The 23,952-nt window shown below is 39.5% G+C and overlaps 1 protein-coding gene across 2 annotated transcripts in view; it reads right to left on the bottom strand.

The window, feature by feature from the left end:
- Positions 1 to 23,952, bottom strand: part of HPCAL1 (hippocalcin like 1) — a 109,031-nt gene that overhangs the window by 36,878 nt on the left and 48,201 nt on the right. The window contains exon 1 of one of the 2 annotated variants that reach the window (XM_060787712.2): positions 5,865 to 5,959. The exons of the other annotated variant lie outside the window; for it this stretch is intronic. The gene's annotated coding sequence lies outside the window, so the exon portion shown is untranslated. Of the gene's footprint in view, positions 1 to 5,864; positions 5,960 to 23,952 lie in introns of those variants that run through there. 2 annotated transcript variants of the gene reach the window in all.

Below are 23,952 nucleotides of genomic sequence, written 5' to 3' on the forward strand. Positions count from 1 at the left end.
CATATCACCTTACTATATTGAGCCAAGAATGTTATCATGGTGTAATTCATTGCCTAGAGGCCAACTGGTCACATACTGGTTTTGGTCCTACCTTTGAAATGTTCACACACCCCTCCCAGCAGTTATTAAGCAGCATAGCATTCAGCTTGTAACTCAGGTTAGAGTTGTCACAGAGACTGTCAGAGACTCACAAGCCATGCAGTTCCCCCAAAGACTTACACAGCTACAGTATATACAAATCAGAAATATCAGACAACGTATCATGGGGAGTTGTGGAGGAGATTCCCACTTCTCAACATCAAAAAGGTTGGATGCAATTTCAGAAAATTCTACTGAAAGAGGCTCACCTAGACTAGGAATCAGGCAAAGTATGAACCTAAAAGCCCCTGGTAGGAAAGGAAATTAACATCTACATCCCACAGCGGGTGCTTGCAGTTTTCACAATGTCCAACATCTAGACCAGCAGTTCTCAACCTGGGGTCCCCAGATGTTTTTGACCTTCAACTCCCAGAAATCCTAACAGCTGGTAAACTGACTGGGATTTCTGGGAGTTGTATGCCAAAAACATCTGGGGACCCCAGGTTGAGACCTTTTATTCCTTCATCAAACTTCCTCCACTGTAAACAAAGTTGGGGGAAATTGGAAGAGTAACCTTTGGATTTGTGGTCTTCTGAATAGCTGGACTGGATTTCATTAGGCCTGCTTCACTATGTACACACAAATTGGTTCATGATGTACACACATCATCCCTCCCTTGTGGTAATCTGTGCAAGGAAGGAGATAGGTTGTCCTCATGTTCCCACCACTGTTCCTTGCCAGCCATGCAATTCCCTACGAGAGCCTGGCTGTCGCAGTTGCGTCTGTGATATCGTAACAGGGTTCCCCTCCTTACTGTTCACACAAGTCCCCCATTATGACTTCAGCAGATGCAATGGTCAGGCACTCACCGAGAGCTCTGTGAGGAGCAGCGGAGGTGACAGAAGGACAGGGGGTTCGGCCAGTGTGGTTGATGTGGTCTCAGCCCATTTTTGCCATGTGGATACCTGGGTGGCTTTGCAGATGATTCAGCCTGGTGCATAGGGTCACCATCATGGTCAATCCAGGACATGTCCAGAGCATAATGCTATGAGCTAGCATTTGATTAATTCAACTGTGTTGACACAGCCATTGAAACATAGTCAGGAAGCTCAGATGAAAGCCATATACCCAGTGCCAGTTTACTGGTTACACAACAGAAATAATGCTACTGTTCTGTCACACAGTATTGTTGTAAAGATAAATGAAGATATATACAAGATACATTCAGAACAATCCAAAAATAAATGCTAAGTATTGTGCTATCATGCTTGGAAATACAGAGACTCTTTCAAGAGAACATTTTGCTGAGAAACAAATAAGAGCTGCTGCTGTCATTCTGTTCACTGGGTCATGAACAATGCGGATTAAATTTAAATCGGATGCTGAAAAGGTATACTGTGGCAAAGGGGCACAATGAAAACAAAGTGCATCCACTCACACAACTCCCTTCTATTTGAACAGCTTTTCCTAATTTTCTACAATTTCTTACTTTGCACTAATACTGGAGAAGGGTCTAGGCTCTGCAGGCCAAATCACTTCTTTAGAAGAAAGATCCCAGGCAGGGTTTTTTACTGTGTGGTTGCATTGCCTACACCAGTAGTTCCCAACCTTTTTTTTGACCAGGGACCACTCTCCAACATTAGTACCAAAAGGGTTACGAATCGGTTTTTGGTCAACTTTAGATTTGGTTTGGTTATCTGGGGTGCAGATTCAGAAAATTACATTGGATAGACCACATCAGCTCTAGTTTCTGATACAGAACAAATGCCATCCAGTAGTTGCCATCTGCTCGCCCACAGAAAACCATATTTGATAAGCCTCGGCACTATAAGAGGGTTTTGCAAGACCATTTACTTTCGTTGCAACGGTGTAGTAACAGTGAGGCCGCAGAACATATTTTAGTTCCTGCGGACCACTGGTGGTCCACGGATCACAGGTTGGGAACCACTGGCCTACAATGATGGATATCTGTGGGAAGGCCAGATAATGGTGACTTCATTTTCCATTTGTCTAAGTTTCACGTTGCTTCTTCTTTTTTCTTTTTTTACCAGAAAGGAAAAAAGAGGACTAAATAGCTGCAACAATGCCTTTTAATTGTGGGTGGTAGATTAGTCCTTTGCCTTGAAGCATAAAGGCAGGACTGGTAAACTTATAGCCCTCCAGGTGTGAAAGTACTTTAACTCTCATCAAGCTAGCCAGAATGGAGAACTGTATGGGAGTGGTAGTCCTTTTACCTTTATGTACTCTTCCACAGGTACCTTAATCCTATGAGGAAATCTCATTGTTATAGTACACTTCACAGTCAACAGAGAGAAAGAGAGCCAGAGAAGCAGGCTGAATATTAAGGCATGGCGGCGGAAATCCTATGCAAGATGCTTGCTCCATTTGTTCACTTTCACCATTTATAGGGTGAATGTTAGCCTTAAAACAGCAAATCATCCTGTCTACTGCTTTCCTATGTCTTTTAAATTATAGAGGGAGGACAAAAACCAATAAAAGCTTTATGGAAAAGTAAAAGCAATTCAACATCTTTTCCAGATACTGATTGCTCATGCTCATGATTCATTTTAATAAGAGCCAGCAGATATGCAACCACTCCAAAAGGGTTTGGACAAAATGCTAATTCTGAATAAGTAATTGTGTTGGGGTGGATGATAAAGTATTCCTCTATGTCAGTGGTTTCCAACCTTTTGACCTTCAGGTGTTTTGGACTTCAACTCCCAGAAATCCCAGTCATCTTACCAGCTGTTAGGAATTATGGGAGCTGAAGTCCAAAACAGCTGGAGGAGTAAGATTGGGAGCCACTGCTCTAGGTTGCAGAATTACAATCCTAGAGTTTCACAGGACGGCGCTATGGCACTTAAACTGGGATGAAACTGCTGTAATTCTGCAGTATGAATAGCCACTGAGAGTAAACATTAATCAGAACACAGTAACTGTTCCGATTAAAAATCGACAGGAGGAAAATGTAAATGTTAGTAATCTCTTTAATCAACATTCAGTTTGATTCCTTGGTTAAGATGTTACTTTGCTGTGTTAATTACGCATATGTCACACAGAACCCATCTGTTTCTGTGAAGCCAGCTGCCAAATTCAGTAGCATCAACAGTAACACATATAGCAAAACACAAGGTTAAATAACAGAAGAAAAGGGGACTTATTCATCCCCAAAGCACTGGACCTGAAACACCTCTCTTGAAATATCAGGAGACTAATCAATTTTGTTCTTCAGCTGAAAATGGATGAAAGGGTCAAAACCCACATGTACAGCTGCTGTGGTGCTCAGCCAGTTATGGTGTCTAAATGTCACATGGAACAACTGTAAATATGCATACAAGGGTGTGAAAGTGGGGGCACTAGTGATTCTGACTAAGACATTCCCCAACTACATTGTATCTTTTAGAAATACCAGTGCTTTGATCAGGCACAGATGGGCTTACATGTGAAATACTGTTGGGGAATCTGAGCTGTTAGGCTCAAAAATAACCCTCAGTTGGGGCAATTCCACCAAAATATAGCAGGGTATCAGGAATATACTCCTTAACTAGCAGAAACTTACATGTGGTGAGAAGGGACAGCCTTCTATTCCTTGGGAGGGTTCAGGATTACAGAGTCAGAACTTTAGGTTCAGAACTATTTAGTGAAGTAAAAAGAAATAGATTCTTGATAGAACAGGTCTTGGAGCGAACTAGATTACAAAATCTCATCTTCTAAAGAAGGTAAAAATAAAAAAATCTATGCAGCTACATTTTGCCTAGATAGAGGCAAAATGCATCCTCTCAGGGAGAAAGAAAAACAGAACTACAATATGGTGGAGACTGCAGGGTCAACCCAGGGCAGTTTTGAAATTAAAATGAAGTTCTCTCACAGAAATTCCATTACTATGTCATCGGGTGGGGGGGGGGGAGACAGTGGTTTACTGTGACGACAAAAGGCAAAGCCCTCTGGAAGCATGCATAGCCCTGTCTTTAGTCTAGCTACTTATTGAGGACTAGAAACTTGATGACACAAAAACTCGTGCAGTCCAGGAGTGAAACCCAACATATACTCTCTCATTTCACCAATGTTAGAGGTTACTGGTTTTGAAGTCGAAAAATGTAGCTCATCCCTAAAGCCCTCTTTTGCCCTGGAGCCATGGTAGCTAAAATGGTGTTCAACTGAATTAATTATATAATGTAGATGTATCCCTGGACCAAAAGCAGCCAAACTCTGAACATTTCAGGCACTCTATGGAGTAAAGGTGGCAATCCTTAGTAGCTGTTGGTCACCATGAGGTGACAAAGCCATTCTTTCATGTTGAATTGTGAAAGAGCTTCACAGAAGGTTCAACAATTTTGGTAGTTCCTTTAAATGTTAGGCTAAAAGCCAGATTGGATTCACCATCCAGCTGACATGGGAACTACCAGATGCCTCTAAAGACAACCAAGGAGAGTTACAATCCTAAGAATATTGGAGATGTTTTCATAGTAACTTTCTTTACCCAACCCAGGTCTATCTGTTTGTCTAGCTATCTATTTATTTGTTGAATTTATATCCTCCATTTTTTGTAATGTGAGATCCAGGTCAATGACGGAGATTTAGAAACCTGCCTCCATCTACTTCTGGATTAAGTGTTGCACTCCAGGCCAAGAAGAAGCCCTCTGACTTAAAAACACCACACAGCTGAGTAAAAATGCAAGAAGTTTATTGAAGGTAATTTAAAAGGCATTAGCAGTAAAAAAAAAATACCCCAAAGAAATAGGTAAATCCAAGTAGGTAGAAAGATAAGCAGGAACAAATAATCCAGAAACAAATCCATCAAAGTACATGAAAAACCAACACAGAAACTTACAAGGTAATATTCCAAACTTGAATCACGGAACCAAACAAGGTATAACTTGAATCTATCCAAGGCAAGACTGCGAGGTTCACCACTATGTCTTGATCCAGTTCCAACGTTGCTTCATCTGATCACAGGTTCTGAACACTTTTATCCCCTAATCTACTCTAAATCCCTGCCAGAAATGGGTTTCTTTTCAGCCTTGACTCTGTTATCAATTTTTCTCTCAACCTGGCAGAACGCCTGAGAGATTGTTGTGCTATTCTGTTCTGTCTGAAAACATGCCTTCTATCTTCTGGCTCATTAATTTCTGCAGCTGGGCCAAGTGCCAAGTTTTTCTCAAGCTCAAAGCCCTGGGAATTCTCTGGTAGCAATTCAGGCTCTCTTCCAGAGACCATCCCATCATCCCTAAACTCTTCAGGAACATTCTCATCAGCAAAGACGCTTTGAACAGGAATCCCATTGTCGTTCTCTGCATCTAAAGCACACTCATCATTAGAAACAGCATTGTCATTGTCATTCCCAACATCATTAGAAACAGCATTGTCATTCCCAACATCCAGAGTGCCCTGATCATTAGATACAATCACAGGTTGAACTCCAACACTAAGTAAGAATTAGAATGGTTAAATTTGAGGCGGTTATGTCTAGTTCAATTAATTCTCCTACTCCATACCTAAATTTGGCATACATTCCATAAAGCACATGTAATATTTCTTTATTTACAGAATATGTAGACCACTGTACATCAAGGATTCTGGAAAGGTTTACAGTAAATTAAGATTAACAAAAACAATGATCAGAAACAGATATACCATCAAAAATGTGGTAGGTCTATTGATCTGAAAATGCTTATTAACAAGGAAATGTCTTCAGAAAAGAACAAAAATCAGTCCACATAAGTACTTGTCTAATCTTATCTGGAGGGCACATTATAGGATGAGAAATTATACATTAAAAATCATACCTTGCATAATATCAATACTCTGGGACTTTATTTCATTACGTCAGCACATTTCCCATGCCTCTTTAATGGTCTTTTCCCTCAAATGAGAAGGCTCTCAGTCCAGCAAGCGGAAATTTCAATCTTTTTACTGCTGTAAATAAGTCAAGCAATATTTCATTCGTAATATGCATCTAAACACTTGTGTCCTACATCACTGTTACATTTTTCATGCTTTAATTGACACAAATATTCAAAAGTGTTGGAAAAACAAGGGAATAGAAGCTTGAAAGCCACAAAGATGACACTATATAACACATTTTTTGTTCCTGGGTTATAAATGTCATTTCCTAATTGGTTGTATCATAAAAACATGGGAAATGTTTTTTAAACAGCACATTTTGCTATAGGTTTTCAATGAATATCTCATCGAGTCTCAACTAATTCAACATAGTTTGAGGCAGTCACAAAAACAAAGTTTCTGGAATATAACAACTACTTTCAAAGTAAATACCGCATAATTAAACAGGAAATAACACTTCAAACTAGGAACAGATTTTTTTAAAAAAATGTTGTTACATAGTTATTCAAAAAAAGTCATCCTTAACATAGTATCTTTACAGTCTACCTGAGGAAATAAATACTGGAGCAACCGAGTTGTCACTTTCTATAGATATCACCTGGTTCCCACCTACTAAAAGTATGCAATACTGCTGAGAAGTGCAGTTCTCATGACCTCTCACAGCTGAACAATTTGCCCTTTTAGTAATGTCTGAAACACCTTTCGGCCTAAAAAAAACAAAGAAAAAAGGAAGATATGCAGTAGAGATACGTGAGAGAGAAGTGAGCCTGCAGGCTTACACTTCTTTTGTGCTTCCGATAGGGTGGGATGTTTGGGAAGTGACATCCAATGCCTGCTAGAAATAACAGCTTCCTTTAGCAAAGAAGACACTTCAGCAAAGATCAAGCTCGGCTGTTAACAGATTGTGACACTAATCTGAACAACTGCTGTGAAGGGCTATGAGTAGATACTCCAGTTCTCATAGGAGCAGTGTCAGGCTGCAGTTAACTTCCAGCAGAAGTTGGCCATGGAGTCACCCCAGGAGGCCTAGAGATCTCTACAGATATATTCTCTCACGTTTTTAAAAAGTGTTTTTTTAAAATCCATGATTTTTCCACTTTTGCAGGGATCTTGTGCCCCTAAGGAGCCCTCGGTGGTGCAGCGGGTTAAATCGCTGAGCTGCTGAACTTGCTGACCAAAAGGTCAATGGTTCAAATCTGGGGAGTGGGGTGAGCTCCCGTTGTTAGACCCAGCTTCTGCCAACCTAGCAGTTCAAAAACATGCAAATGTGAGTAGATCAATAGGTACTGCTTCAGCAGGAAAGTAACAGTGGTCCATGCAGTCATGCCAGCCACATGACCTTGGAGGTGTCCACGAGCAACACTGACTCTTCGGAGAAATGGAGATACGCACCACCCCCAGAGTCAGACACGACTAGACTTAATGTCAAGGGAAACATTTACTGTGTACCTAAGCCCAGTGAATGTGGCTGGTCAACTATATCCCACAGGCTTTTAATGACACACATATTAAACTCTGTTGGCCAAAACATGTGAATAAGTCCCGAGAAACAACAACTGGAATGTTGGTAAGATTTTTTATAACTATATATTTGTGAATGGCAAAATGCATATGTACACACACATCTATTAAATGTCGAGGCAGTTAATTCTTTCTCTTTCAAGGGAGAAGGGCTGTGATTCAGCAACCGGGCATGTATTTTGACAATGAAAAGAGGCCATATTCAATTTGTGGTATTTCCTGGCATGGTTGATTTTGTACGAAACCTTTGAAAGACAGAATTACACAAGTGCCAGGACATCCTTTTTCAGACAAATAGGAAATCAATATAGGATTTTAGTTCTATCAACTGTACAAAATAATTTATCAGATTCATCCGCCTCACTCTGTATTCAAAACTTGGAAAAGGTACTTGTTTGTATTACAGCACAGCAACTAGAATATTTCAGACAGTATGACTAGTGTAGTCCAAGAAATTATTTTGCCAAGCTCCGTCTAAATTATGTACAGGATTTATGAAGCTGTCAGTTTTATTATCAACCCCTGTTCTAATAATTCCCAGTGTGGTTTTTGCCTTCTCTTTCTCTTTTTCACTGTCAGTAAATATCAAGTTCTAGTGAGCCAACCATTACAGCCTCCTTCCCCTGGATAGTGACAGAAAGATGGATATGTCTAGTCTGCCTGGGAAGAAACTATAGCTATAACTCTGGAGTGAATGAGGTATAGATTTTAAAAACCACAACCAGTGGCAATCTCAAGTCAGAGAAGCATGGATGAAGTTGTGTTTTTGTTGCAAACTGTGCCCCCCCCCCCCATTTTTGGGAAAATTCAGGAAAATTAGGAAAGGGTCCGTAATTTGGGATCTGGAGTTTCGTTCCTGTTTTGGGAAATATCTTCCCAAAAACAGAACAGGGGAGATGGGCACCCAAAATGTGAAATGAAAACAGAATTGATTTCTGCCGTTTCACACACCCCTAGTTTCTACCTTAGCGTTATATTTATTTCACACAATGCATATTGTTTATTGCAGTACTGAACAAGAGGGAAGAAACTGAACCACATTACCTGAAGACACTGCATTCCTACTTTTGTAGATTATGAAATATCATGAGCGATCATGCATATTACTAAAATACGCCTGGAGTTGTCTTACAATAATAAGCCCTTCAGATTAATGTTGCGGATTACTTAATATCTTTGCAATGTACCCAAGATGATTTGTTACCACTTGGCTTCACAGCACATAAACCTTTGAAGAACACAAACACTACACTCTGGAACAAAATGCAATGTGCTCAACAGAACTCTATGAAACTTTAAGTTATGATCGGTTTCATTGATTTTTAGCAAGAAACCTTGAGTCTGAGTAAAGAATGGATTTGGATTACTTTCCTTCCCATTATGTTTCAACATGGGCAGAAATATACATACATACATACATACATACATAAAATTATAGAACAGGACTGAAAGAGATCCCAAGAGTCATCCAGTCCATCTCCCTACAATGCAGGAATACACACTGAAAGCACTTCCAAACAATGGCCATCCAGCCTCTGTTTGAAAACCTCCAGAGAAGGAGACCCCAGTGGATTTGAGGGCACTATATTTCACATGTATTAACACTGTGAATAATGCTACACCAGTTAGAAAGAGTGCAAAATCTTTCTGAATGTGTGGTGTTCTGAACTTTGATCACTAAAATCAAGTATAGTAGAGAACATCCAGCTCACATGCAGCCCATGGGATCTCCCAATCTGATCTGACATGTTTTTTCCTCCTTGGTGCCTAGTTCTTTGTACAGATGAGCAGTGTATGTGAGGGAGGTATCCAAACTACACTGCTCAGGCCAGGGACTATTTGTACTTTTTACACTGCTTTTCAGTTACAAAGGCACTCAGGGGGAAGCATACAACATGTTAATTTGCCCTATGGTTTATAATGGAATGATGTGTCTAGTCTACCCTGGGTATCTACTGGTGTATCACCATACTAAAACAGTGGATGTGGCTTTTAAGGAGACATGCTGCATTATCACAGGATGTCTGCGCCCTACACCACTGGAGAAATTACACTGTTTAGCCAGTATTGCACCACCTGACATCTGCCAGGAAGTAGCAACCAATAGTGAAAAGACCAAGGCAGTGACATCGAAAGTGGCAGACTAAAACCCAGAACCTCAATCCATGGCTGATACCAAATGAGAGACTCCCTCCTGGGCACACAGAGAACTGGGTGACTTGGAAGGTGCTGAACAGACTGCGCTCTGGCACCGCGAGATGCAGAGCCAACATTAAGAAATGGGGCCACAAAGTGGAGTCCACGATATGCAAGTGTGGAGAAGAGCAAACCACACACCACCCGTTACAATGCAGTCTGAGTCCTACCACATGCACAATGGAGGACCTTATAATAGCAACACCACGGGCACTCCAAGTGGCCAGCTAGTAGTCAAAGGCCATTTAATATAATGCCAAGTTTTGAAACTTTATGGCTTTTTAAAAAAAATACAACTGTTTGGTTCGCTCCTGATATGATAAATAAATCTACTGATGTTTAGTTCCAGACATTTGCATAGATACCAGGCACCTTGTAGATATAGTAGAGTCTGCTTATCCAACCTTTGGTCATCCAGCATTCTGTATTATCCAACACAGTCTGCCTCCCACCCGGATTCACAGCTGTTTCAATACATTGCAATGTTTTGGTGCTAAATTAGTAAATACTGTAATTACTGTGTAATGTTGCCGTATATTGAACTGTTTTTTTTCTGTCAATCTGTTGTAAAACACAATGTTTCAGTGCTTAATTTGTAAAATCATAACTTAATTTGACGTTTAATAGGCTTTTCCTTCTACTGTATTTTCAGACTATGGATGCTTGAATCCATGAATGTAGAGTCTGTGATAATGAAAGGCCAAGGTCTCAGTGAGAGGAAGGGAGGATGAATGGAAATGGATATGAGAGAGATGGTTTCAGTGGAGAAAGTAAAGACGAGGAAATAGTGCAATGAAGTGATAAAGGGAGATGAAGGCATTCCTGCCCAATTTTAATTTTGTGCAATATACTATTGATATGTAGCCTTTCATCAATTCCCCAGAAGGTATGTGCCTTTCAGGAAAACAAAAAGTTGCCTCTTGAATTAAAATCATAAACCTTGCTTCAAAATGGAGAAATACGGCAACATATGGGTATTTCTCCACTGTGTCATCAAAGCTAAATTTTCAATATAAGGAAAATAAATATTTCTCATATTTAGCATACCAGGACACAGTACATTTGAAACAAAAATGATTAGAAAGGGGTACATTTTGAAATTTGCAACTACATTTGACTTTTACTACACACAAGTGAAGAGTGATCTCATATGTTTATATATTTCATGTGGGTGTGGGAAGATGCTGCATTTCATGCCAAATGATATGCGGCAGCTAACCAGGTTTCTGTATGGACTCAAACTGTTTCCAAAGCAGTGGGGAGGGGCTGTATCAAATTGTAACAGTTCACTATATATAAACTACACTTAAATCAACTCTTCAAAGAACTGTTTTGCTTTTTATGTACATTTTTAGTTATCTGAGAACATCATTGCCCCAGAGGCAAACTTCATAACAGCAGGACTTTGCTATCTAGAGTTAGTAATGAATAAACGGAGTAGGATAATATGCTATTTAAGCAGGAATCGTTGGTTCTGCACCACAACCCTGTGCTATTTCTGGTTTGTTATTCTCGTTATCGTTATTTTTGGAAATATGTCATACAGACAAATACATGGGTAAACAGATTTCCAAATATCCCCTCTTAGCAAACAGATCAATAAGGCATTTTGTTTACACACCCATCCTATCTTCAGGAGCCCTCGGTGACGCATTGGGTTAAACCCTTGTGCTGGCAGGACTGAAGACCGACAGATTGGAGGTTCGAATCTGGGGAGAGCGCGGATGAGCTCCCTCTGTCAGCTCCAGCTCCCCATGCGGGGACATGAGAGAAGCCTCCCACAAGGATGGTAAAACATCAAAAACATCTGGGCGTCCCGTGGGCAACGTCCTTGCAGACAGCCAATTCTCTCACACTTGCAGTTTCTCAAGTCACTCCTGATCCAAAACAAAATCTTCAGAATTGATATTTTGGGTTGTTGCAAGTTTTTATTTTTTTATTGTATTTCATGTTCCTTTTGATTTTGCTGTTTTGTGTGCTGTTTGGCAATTTAAATTGCGTGTATGTTTGTTTTTTTAAGCAGCCGCAGACAACTTTATGTGCCTGGAAGGCATGAACATCTCATAAAGGAATAAACAACTAAATGAAGAATGGGGATGAGTTCCTGGGTTAACGTGTTTAGAATTGCAACCCAAAGTATATTTGGTTGAACCTACACAGAAAAAATGCCCACACCATAGAAGAAACAAATATAACAGGGACTACTGTAGGTAAGAGAACATCTTTTAAAAGTAATAATACTTTCATAACCAAATTCTGTTCCCTTCAATCTTTGTAGGCTTGCCCAGCAGATATCCTGTAGATAAAGTCTTTATTGTCTTTGTAAACTGATCAAAACTGAAACTAGGAAGAAGCGATTTGCCAAAGGGGACATAACAAGTCAATGTCAAAAAAGCCTAATAACATTTCCCACTGCATGTAAGAAAGTCAAGAAAAGGCAGCTTTTTCTACAGTGAAATCTTCAAGGACAAAAATATTTCTCTCCAAAGATAAACACACTGCTGGCAATTCTCTTAAAGAATGTGAAAGAAACAGGTTGTTCTAACTGGCTTCTGATCCAACCTGCGCCTTCTCCTTACTTCTAATAAACTTTTCCCTATTTGTTTATTTATTTATATACCAGATTTCCCTCGGCACAGGATCCATGAGAGGATATTTTTTTATTGATTGAAATACAGCTTTAGTATCCTTTATCAGAGATGCTTGGAAATATAAGTATTTTAGGTTTCAGGGTTTTTTTTTTTCAAATTCAGGAAGATCTGTATTTGCGTATATGTACATAATGTGATATCTGGGAGATTGGACCCAAGTCTTAACACAGAATTGATTTATGTTTCATATACACTCACTCACATAGCCTTAAGAGAATACTTTTAAAAGAAATATATATGAAACACAGTTTATAGTACTCTTTATTTATTTCGTGTCAAAAGCATTGCATAAATAAGTATTAAAACTGATAAAATAGAGGGAGCACATGCACTAAATAATTTTTGACCAAAATCGGGCAACAGCGACTGCATTGTCTGTAGCTGTAAACAATTCTTCCTCTGTGTATGAAGCAGGGCACTGTGGACAAGCATACAGATGCAGAGTTGTCTGTTCTGCTCCACAGCCACACAAGGTGTGGGATTCTTTTAGGTAGTGCCATTTTGCCAGGTTGTCTTTTGATCTGTCCACTCCGCTTCTGAGTCTGTTCAGGGACTTCCAAGTTGCCCATTCTTGGTTTTCCCCTGGAGGCAAAGCTTCATGAGAGGAGGTATCCATTTGGGATTTCCTGCTTTAGCTGCTCCGAGTGATACTCTTGCTGTTGTTGGGGAAACATTAAGAAGAGTGGTGGTTCTCATGAAGCTTTTCCTTGATTTGAGGTTACTGGGAGGAGGCTGATAGCTATGCACTGGATGGCTTTCACGGTGTTCAATCTTATTTCTCTCACAGTTAGCAGTACATTGAACCATCAGCAAGAAAAGGTGTCACTATCTCAGGTACCCAAAATTTTCGATCTCAGAACTTTGGATCAGGGTCGCTCAAACCTATGCCATGTTCTGTGAGACATGGATCAGCAACCCGTGGCCTTCCAGATTTGCTGGACTGCCACTCTTTTTGGTCCTAAACAGCAACAGCCACCGAGAACAGCAAGACCGAGAAGAAGCCACGAGAGTAAAGACAAAGATTCACCCAGAGAAAAGGTGTTCTTACCATACATCAAGGGAACCACTGACCGCATATGGAAGCTGATGAAGAAACACAACAAACTATCTACAGACCCACTAAGAAAATCCAACAAATGCTACGTTCGGCAAAGGACAAGAGGGACCCTCTCAGCTCTGCAGGAGTCTACAATATACCATGCAGCTGTGGACAATCGGGCTGGGCGGTTTCGTTCGTTAATTTCGTAATTCGTTAATAATTCGTTATTTTTTGGGTAAACGAAGCGATAACAAACCATCCAGGAGCAACTAAAAAACGAAACGAATTTTTAAAGCTATTTCGTAATTGTTTTGTTATTGTTTCGTTATTATTTCCGTATGTGTCTGGTGCAAGTTTTATAGTTGTTTCCCTCCCCTCTCCCTGGTTGCAAGCGGTCGGCATTTACCCCACTTCCGGGTCCCTGGCCTCTGCTTAAGTGGATCAAATTCTCCTCTCCTCCTGTCGTCACCTCACCTCGTTCCTCACTCTGGCCTGCGTGCATTGGGCAAAGAGACACAGCAGTGCAGCACTCAGAGACCTGCCTGTTGCCTGCCTAACTTCTTTCCTTCTCCAGGTTAAAACTATTATATTAATTATTATTATTATTATTATTATTATTATTATTATTATTATTATTAAGAATGGATGGCCATCTTTCAGTAGTGCTTTCACTGTCCCTTACATTCACGAAGGCAGAAAGTGGTTTGTTGTTGTTGTTATTATTATTATTATTATTATTGAGAAGAAGCATTGTCAAACCAGAATAGAGATCTCACCCACCCTCCTCTCTCTCTCCTTCCCCCCCTTTCCTTCTCCAGGTTAAAACTATTATATTAATTATATTTATTATTATTATTATTATTATTATTATTAAGAATGGATGGCCATCTTTCAGTACTGCTTTCACTGTCCCTTACATTCACGAAGGCAGAAAGTGGTTTGTTGTTATTATTATTATTATTATTATTATTATTATTATTATTGAGAAGAAGCATTGTCAAACCAGAATAGAGATCTCACCCACCCTCCTCTCTCTCTCCTCCCCCCCCTTTCCTTCTCCAGGTTAAAACTATTATATTAATTATATTTATTATTATTATTATTATTATTATTATTAAGAATGGATGGCCATCTTTCAGTACTGCTTTCACTGTCCCTTACATTCACGAAGGCAGAAAGTGGTTTGTTTCACCCCTCCTCTCTCTCTCTTTCCCCCCTCTTTCCTTCTCCGAGGTTAAAACTATTATTTAGAACTATTATTTTCACGTCGCACAACCGCGTCCGCCATTTTAACGAATTGATTCGTTAATATTAACGAAATTTCGTAAATACCGAACTTTTTTAAGGGAAAATTTTGTAATTATTTTAAATATCGAAACAAAAAAAAACCCCAAATACAAATCGATTTTAGAAACAAATTTTTCCGTTGTTACCCAGGCCTAGTGGACAAGTCTATATAGGGACCACCAAATGCAGCATTGCTCAAACACGAATCAAGAAACATGAAAGGCACTGCAGACTACTTCAACCAGAGAAGTCAGCCAAAACACCTGATGAACCAACCTGAACACAACATATTATTTGAGAACACAGAAATGCTGGGCCACTGTAACAAACATCATGTCAGGCTACACAGAGAAGCCATTGAAATCCACAAGCATGTGAACCATTTCAACAGAAGGGAAGGACCCATGAAAATGAACAAAATCTGGCTATTAGTATTTAAAAAACTCTAATATTATAACAGTAAATAAAGAACTAAACTCAAACACAGGGGAACTCCAGACAAGAAACAACCTGGAGCACCTAATCACCTCTCAACAAAATATTATCCCAGGCAGTAACAAGCCACACAAACTGTCAGGCCATCAAATGCTAATAAAGGTGGCCAATTGAAACATTCACACATAGCTTCAACAGACAAAGAGTTCTTTCTTCCACCCTGGTCTGTCCACAGATATATAAGCCCAATTTTCCTAGTTTCCAACAGACTCCACAACCTCTGAGATTGCCTGCCACAGATGCAGGCAAAACATCAGTAGAGAATGCTTCTAGAACATAGCCATACAGCCCGAAAAACCAACAACAACTCTGCATGGGTCCCTCACTGGTGACCAAGGATAGCAAAGAAAGCCCAGTTTTACATGAATCTCAGATGCTGCCAAGGAGGTGGTAACTGTGTTTTTGTGAAGACGAAGTACAATGAGACTTAAATCCTTCAATAGAGTCCATTGTAGGATAGAACAGAGAGCTGGCACTAGAAATATAATACTGTTATTCAGCAAGAGGAGAAGGTCTAGTACAAGAATGTCACATAAAAGAAAAGCACTTTAGATGAAAAGGAAGGATGAGGAGTCATGTGAATACTCAGTGGAGACCAGAGATAATCTGCCATCTCCCACCCCATGTGGGTTTCCACCAGAAAACATCTGAAATCCTTGACAAAGGTGTCACATTATTCTGGCAAAGTCTTAACATAATCATTAGAATGAATTACTAGCTAGTCCCTTTGTAGATCTCCAGGCAACAAGAGCTCTCTAGCTGTTTGTAGATGTTCCATGAGAGAAGCTTTTTTTTTCGTGTTTCCTATCAAACAGAAAAAAACCCCCAAAGGTTGTACAGACCAAGTATCCCTTATCTGAAATGCTGGAGATCATAAGTGTTTTGGGTTTTGGATTTGGGTATTTTAGTATTTTAAATATGCACATAATGAGATATCTTGGAAATGGGACCAAGTCTACACATGGAATTCATTTCTTTTCCATATATGTGTTATGCATATAGGTTGAAGGTCATGCTAGGCATTTAAAAAATATTACAGAATATTCTATTTTCCAACAGCTTTATTTATTTATTTATTTACTGTTCTTATACCCCGCTACCATCTCCCGCAGGACTCGGTGCAGCTTACAAGAGGCCAAATTCAGATTCATATTCCTCATATCTTTTAGAAAGTACAAAATTAATACAAATATGTTCCCACTTTTTGGCACAGAACACCCACAGACTTCATTACAATTCAGAAATTACTCCAGACATGTCTGAATACATGAACAATACTCTCAATCCCCTTGGTCTAGGTGTATGTAAGGGAAGTCATATATCCTGAATACTCTTAGAACAGATTTAAAAATAGACTTATCTGAACTAAATTGTTATACATATTGTATTACAGACATTTCAGAGCGAATAGAATTTGCTAGGCAGGACAAACTAGCTACAGTAGATTTCAGGCTGGCATCTCTTCAGGGAAAAAACCCCACAAAACCAAGAAATGGTATGCCATTTATATGTCTTTCAACTTAGTACCTTTTGCCCTTTAGGCAGTGGTTCTCAACTCCAGATGTTTTGGCCTTCAACTCCCAGAAATCCTAACAGCTGGTAAACTGGCTGGAATTTCAAGGGAGTTGTAGGCCCACACACTTGGGGACCCACAGGCTGAGAACCACTGCCCTAGAGTTTTGTTTTTTTTTTGGTGTGTGTGTCAGAAGTCGCTTCTGGTGTGAGAGAATTGGCCGTCTGCAAGGACGTTGCCCAGGGAACGCTCGGATGATTTTGATGTTTTTATCATCTTTGTGGGAGGCTTCTCTCATGTCCCCGCATGAGGAGCTAGAACTGATAGAGGGAGCTCATCCGCCTCTCCCCGGATTCGAACCTGCGACCTGCCTGTCTTCAGTCCTGCCGGCACAGGGGTTTAACCCACTGCACCACCGGGGGTTCCTAGGGTGAAAGTTATGAACATTTGGTCCCATGGAATGGTAAGCCAACAATTGATGAAAATAAAGCAAAGGATAGAAGAACCTTACAACCACAGGGGTGTGTATAAGAAACCAAACACACACAATAAATTATAGCATGATATGGGGAGAAACTAGCTGCTATAAGGAAAAAATAAGGTTTTTCATTCCTGCAAGTAAGAGAACCCACAGAAACGTCGTTGGGTTTATATCTGTTCCCTTCACTTCTGCATCGTGGAGTACCAGGATCCTGTCTTCCTGAATTATAATGATTTAACAGCACAACGAACACTTTCATTACATATTAGGGACATATTTATATGGGTCTTATCATTCTACACCTTGGATTTGACTCAGAATCCCCCTTCCAAAGAAAGAAAAGTTATTTCATTAATGGGAAACTTCTGATCTAGGAAAAGATTCCTGCAGGCAGAATGGGAGTGATTATCCTTACCAATTATCCCATGATCTCCCCCATAAACTTAAGTCTTTGAGATCACTACCTCCAACAAAGTAAAATTATTTTATTTAGACTACAATCAGCAACTTTCATATCTACAGCACCAACAACTTTTCCCAGATGCAACAAGGTTGTTGTGAGTTCTCTGGCCTGGACAGCAACCCAGTGATTCGGCCATGAAAGCCTTCGACAACACAGTACAGAAACTTCTTTTTGAGAAAGTAATTTTACCTTTCCCATTTAAATATAAAATTCATATTATTTATTTGAAAGATGTCATTCAATACTTGGTCTGTACTTCTCCTTCTAAGCAGGCTCTCTTCTAACCTAAGTCATTAATATAAGAGTGAAAGTATAATCTAAACACCAGCAAATATTACCATGACACACCATTCCTTCAAAGACGCCAAGAGTTCTGTGCACTCTTATAACCTACCTGCAAGCTAAAAGTATACATATTGCAAGCAGGAATAAGATTTAGCATTTTCCTTCCAGTGGAAAATAATTACTTTGTAGATCCAGCTGTCTCAACTTGTTCTCCCCACCCTGGCAAACGCTGAAACAACATTTCATACAATAAAGGTCATCTCTTGGATGGAGAGCAATTCCCAACTGCTAGTGAGTCTGATTCTATCTGAATTCTCTCTAAACTTAAAGGGCTGCATTGGCCTTTTATTTGTAATGTACTCTTAAAGTATTAGTCAGGAAGGAGGCTAAGAAACACAATCTCAACCGAGTCCTCACTTAGTAACCATGTCTATTTTTTTAAAAGGATTGCATTTTCCTTTCATTATGGTTTTCATTTAACCACTGAGTAAACACAGCTTCCACTTCAATCAATGTCTTGCTGACGTCTTAGGTATGATTTTCCTTCCATAAATCTCAATGGCTGAACTATGGCCATAAATCTCCCTGCTGCTGTTATGTGCTTTCAAGTCAACATCGACTACACAGATTTCTGCAGCAATATTTATTCAGAAGAGATTTGCTAACCTCTTGTAACTTTCCTGAAATTCCTGTTTTGGTCTAGTGCTTGTAACCTTCCCATAAAAGTGTGAATGCAGCTAGCTGGCATGGATTTTGGAACAGGAGGAATAATCCTCCTTGAGTGTCTAGAAAATAATGCTTGTGTGTGGCTGGCTCCATTCGTCACGGAGCCCCTTTCCAGTAGTTGCAATTCACTCAGCAGTAAATAGAGCTTGTATTCAAGTGCCCAGTACTCCTTTCTAATCCAATACGGACAATCACCAGCTTCTCTAAGAGCCTGGAAATACAAACATCTACAGAATCATTTATTAAACCAAACCAAACAGCGCTAAATCTCCATTTGGCTTATTTGCTTTGCATTCAACTTCCGCCAATGACCAACTTCAGATTTATCTGAAATGAAAACAATCTCAATGTGTTGAGAAAAGCATAACTATATATTTTGTGCCACTATGCTGGCATAACGGTTTCATGCCCTGCTTTTCCCTCTTTCCGAACACCTGAAAATTGCTGTAACAATTTTTGTGGCTTTAGAACAGTGGTTCCCAACCTATTTTTTGACCAGGAACCACTTTGACCAGGGACCACTCTCCAACATTAGTACTAAAGGGGTTACAAATCTGTTTTGGACAACTTTAGATTTGGTTTGGTTATTTGGAATGCTGATTCAGAAAATTGCATTAGATATACCACATCAGCTCTAGTTTCTGATACAGAACATATGCTATCCAGTAGTCACCATCTGCTCACTCACAGAAAACCATATTTAATAAACCTTGGCACTATAAGATGGTTTCATGAGACCAGTCGCTCTCGTTGCAACGGTGTAGTAACGGTGAGGCCGCGGACCATATTTTAGTTCTTGCGGAGTACTGGTGGTTTGCAAGGTGCTTTAGAAGGATTTGGGTGAATATCCTACAACTATACATCCAGGCTAAATTAGTATCATGAATGGAGGGAGTTTAGTGTTGCAGTTTAGTATCACAGATAAAAGCAATTCTTCCATTAATACATCTTTATATTTGCTGGAAACACTACCACTGTAGTTTTAAGTATCTTCACTGAGAGTATGTTTGAACAATAATGTTGAACAAACCATCAAGCATAACTAGAGTTTGGTTAATTTCAAACTATCACTTTATTTCTCTGTCTCTCTGGAACAGAGATAATTAGAAAGTAAATAAAATTATTGTTGTATCTTCAATTACTCTTTTAAATCTTCTGTTTTCTTACCAAATGCTGTCTGGTAATGTAATCTATAGACAACTCATGTACACAATGGAACAGTTGACTGCCTTAGCAAACCTGATGTTACAAGATAGTTACTTAAATAGTATTGCATTAACTTACTTCTTGGCTGAGCTAAGTGTGTAAACATATTAGTATTGTCTTTGTTACACATTAAGATCTAATGTGTATAATATTTATGGTAATGCGTTAAGTGCTGCTAACAACACTACAGCTGGGCCTTGGAACTTGAACCTGATAACTGTATGATTAATTCCTACAACTCTGGAAATTTCAGAGTCTATACACACAGACACACACACTTCTTTCACAGCCCGGAATTACAGGAAGTTCCTTCCTTCTACACCTGGCAGTAGCTGCTTTTTCTGTTCAGCCTGTTCTACTGCAATGGATCGAACTCATCTGTCAATGCCTCCAGGAAATCTTCAATATAAAATGCCCATATTATTTAAGATGATTCGTGTGCTTGACATTTTAAAAGAGAGAAACACCACTTTTTCAGAGAATAAGAGGTTCTTGACATCAGGAGTTAAATTCAACATGCACAATTATATTCTGCTTCTTCTCATCATGGGAAGAGAAAGGGAATAATGTAGGGCATGCCATCTTCACTTAAGATCTGAGGATCTTAAGGTGGGTATTTAGTAGTTTTGTGGGCTTGGGAAGAGAATTTTGTTGGGTTTTTTCTCACTTTCACACATGGGGAGTTGTACACAATAGTAGGAAAACTGAAGAGAAAATAATTAAAATGGGGGGGGGGAGCTTCAGAATCACATGCACCCCCACTTTGTTCAGAGTTCTTCTATATCAGCTAAAAGGAAGTAGCTAGGACTCATTGAGACTTTTTTTAGTCTCTTGCATGACAACGGGAGAGACTATATACATCAAAGGGTACAATCTTATCTGCAAATTCTATTATGTGAACACACACACACCACACATACACATTGAGATATGTGCCTTAGTTGGGGTAAAACCCAACAAACCGCCTTCCCTCAAATACAGATAAATTGCACTAGACTTTGTTCTGTTCACCAAACACATAAATATGCTATTTGTAGATGTTGACATGGTCAAAGCTTGTGTTTTATTTCAGTTCTTCAAATAGGATGACTAGTGGGATTATACTGTAATGCATGTTTACTTGGTATGGAAACTGTTATACAAGAAGGGTGAATAAATCGACTAGACTTTTGAGCTAGCAAGGGAGGGATTTATCTGTAGTCTTACTCCTCTTACTTCCTTAGAACACTCAACTTTTTTGCTTTAGACGAAAGGGTGCCTCTCACTCTTTGAGTAATTAGAAATTATATCATGACTTGAAAACTTGGATGTTCCAATGAGCTTTTGAATAATGGCTTAGCACCTGGTTAGGACTGCCCAACCTTAACTTATGGTTTGATCTCCCAGCAATTTACTTTTGGTCTGGCCCTACAGCTTTGCCTTTGTACAAGTCCTTGCCCTATTAAATCTGAGCATAGCTACTTTTCCCGGCTACTGTTTGTGTGTCTTTGAATAATGGTTTAGCGCCTGATTAGGACTACCCAATCCTAACTTATGGTTTTGATTTCCCAGCAATTTACTTCCAGCCCGGCCCTATAGTTTTGTGTTTGCACAATCCCTTGCCCTACCCTATCAAATCTGAACATGCGGACTTTTCCCAGCTACTGGTTATGATGTTGTTTGAATGTCTTTTTAAAGATGTTTTTGCTGTTTTTATTTATTTATTTATTTGTGACATTTATAACCTGGCTTTTTCAACCATACGGCGACTCAAGTTGGGTTACAGATTGGCACAATTCAATGCCATGCATTCATAAAAGTGCGATTAAAAACAGTCAACATAACAATATAAAAACATATATAAAAACCATTAAAACATGTAGTCACCAATGTCATCTTGTTAAAATTGTTTTCCAGTAACATCGTCTGGCCATTCCATGTTCATCATTCATAGTTTCATGTTATCTATTCTGCTGCATTCTCAAAAGTTTGCTCAAAGAGCCAAGTTTTTACCTTTTTTTGTAAAGTCAGGAGGGAGGGGGACAATCTAATATCCCTGGGGAGGGAGTTCCATAGCTGGGGGGCCACCACTGAAAAGGCCCTGTCCCTCGTCCCAACCAATCATGCTTGCAATGCAGGCGGGATCAAGAGCAGGGCCTCCCCAGACAATCTTAAGCTCCTAGATGGTTCATAAGGTGTGATACGTTTGAACAGGTAAGCTTTTATTGTTTTTAATTATATTTTAGTGTTATATGTTCTAATTGTGTTACTTTGTAACCCTTGTTTATGCTGGGCCTGGTCCCCATGCAAGCCGCCCCAAGTCCCTTCAAGGAGATGGTGGCGGGATATAAGAATAAAATTATTATTATTAACATGGTTTTCACTGTACCAAGTTGAATGTATTTAGCACAGATGCCTGGCCTGAAGACTTTTGTGAGGCATATTGTAGATATTATCTCCATTTTCCAATGTTTTATCCATCTATCTAAACAGAGTCATGAATAAAATATATGAGACTTTTAACTAAAGATAGCTTCACAAAGTTAAGCAGATTTTTTTCAGGCAAAATTTGGATGGCAATGCAGGCATCTAGAAAAAAAGAGCTCTCAAAAAGAGCAGGATGTTTGCTGTAAATGAGATTGATGCCCAGTCTTCTCTACCCCTCCACACATGCTAAATTTAAACTACAGTTTATCACAAAAAATCAACCTCAACCATCTGTTGAAACATTCCTATGACAGTTATTTTTTTCCTGCAGTGAAATGAATATGCAGCAGTTACTCATTTGTGTAGAGTCATATAAACAGCTTTATCTAATGGTACCTATTCTTGTTCTCACAGTACAGGTTGAATCTCCCTTATCTGGAAATCCAAAACACTTCAAAAAGTGAAACTTTTCCCCACTTCCCCCCATCCACTCCTGCCTGTGTGGAAAGGGAAGTAGTCACATGTCCAGCACCCACCGAGTCCTAAAAGGAGTCCTGATAAATGCAACATGAGCCTTTAGGAAACGCTCACTGGGTGCTGGGTGTGTGACTAGCCTCCTTCCGCCTATTCCATTTTCTCTATGTATATGCCAATAAAGGTATTCCAGCACCATAACATTTTACAGATCTGGTTCCTCCTCATCTTCCTGTGTGTTGGATGTTATGGTTCCTACATTATTTCTTCTCCTTTGCTGGGCAAAAGAAACATTTCTGGCACAAAGGAAGGTGGGTTAGACGAACAGGGTAAGAGAGGTTGGTTATCATTCTGCATGCCTCAAGTGTTTTGTTTCACCCGAGGAAAGGGAAACACAGAAATGTGTGGCGTGCCCACCTCCATGGGGCTGCCATGTGAATGTTCACACAGCAGCCCCAAGTTTAGAAAGCAAGGGCTGGTGACAGTAGCTTACGAACAAAACCGCCAATGTGAACCCTACAAAAGTGAAGTGATGACTGCAATTACTTTGGCTTCTACTGAGAGTTCAAGCTTGATTTGCTCTGGGAACCATTTATGTGTCTTTTTAGCAGTCTGCAATATTCATAAACATCTTTTCCAGCACAGCATTTCAAATAGTTGATTTTCTTCCTATCAGCTGTCTTCATTGTTCAGCTTTCACAATCATACCCAGAAAAGTGAATATGTGAATTGTGCTATCAGTACTAGACGGATGGTACTGCCAGCCTGACTAAAAAGAGTTGTTTTTGAAGAATCTGGCGCACTTAAAGAGCTCTGATACAGAATGCTGAAAGCCTTTCCCACTGCTACATGCATTCTGTCCTGTACCACACACACACACACACACATGAAGTTTGACAATGAGCAGATGCTAAATTTTCTCAGCCTTCATGGCTTCAAAGCCAGGCATAGAAATATATGGGAGCCAAAGCTGAAAACAAGCAGGATGTCTACCATTTGGTGAAGGTGAACTCAAGTAAAAGCAGAATTATCGCATTTCTTCAATTGTAAGACACTATTGATTATAAGACACAACCTAATTTCAGTACCACCACCACCACCACCAAAAATACATAAGATGCACTTGCGATGAGATGTTTATATAGCAAAAAGTGTGTCTTATCAGAATTGAAGAAATATAGTATACTTAATGGCTTCTAATACACAGAAGCAGAATTATGTTTACAATGTATATATTAAATTATACAAAACAAACAAATTAAGGTCCAGAATGTTTTAATATGCTGA

Source organism: Anolis sagrei, chromosome 1 (genome assembly GCF_037176765.1).
Source record: "Anolis sagrei isolate rAnoSag1 chromosome 1, rAnoSag1.mat, whole genome shotgun sequence".
Lineage (NCBI taxonomy): Eukaryota > Metazoa > Chordata > Lepidosauria > Squamata > Dactyloidae > Anolis > Anolis sagrei.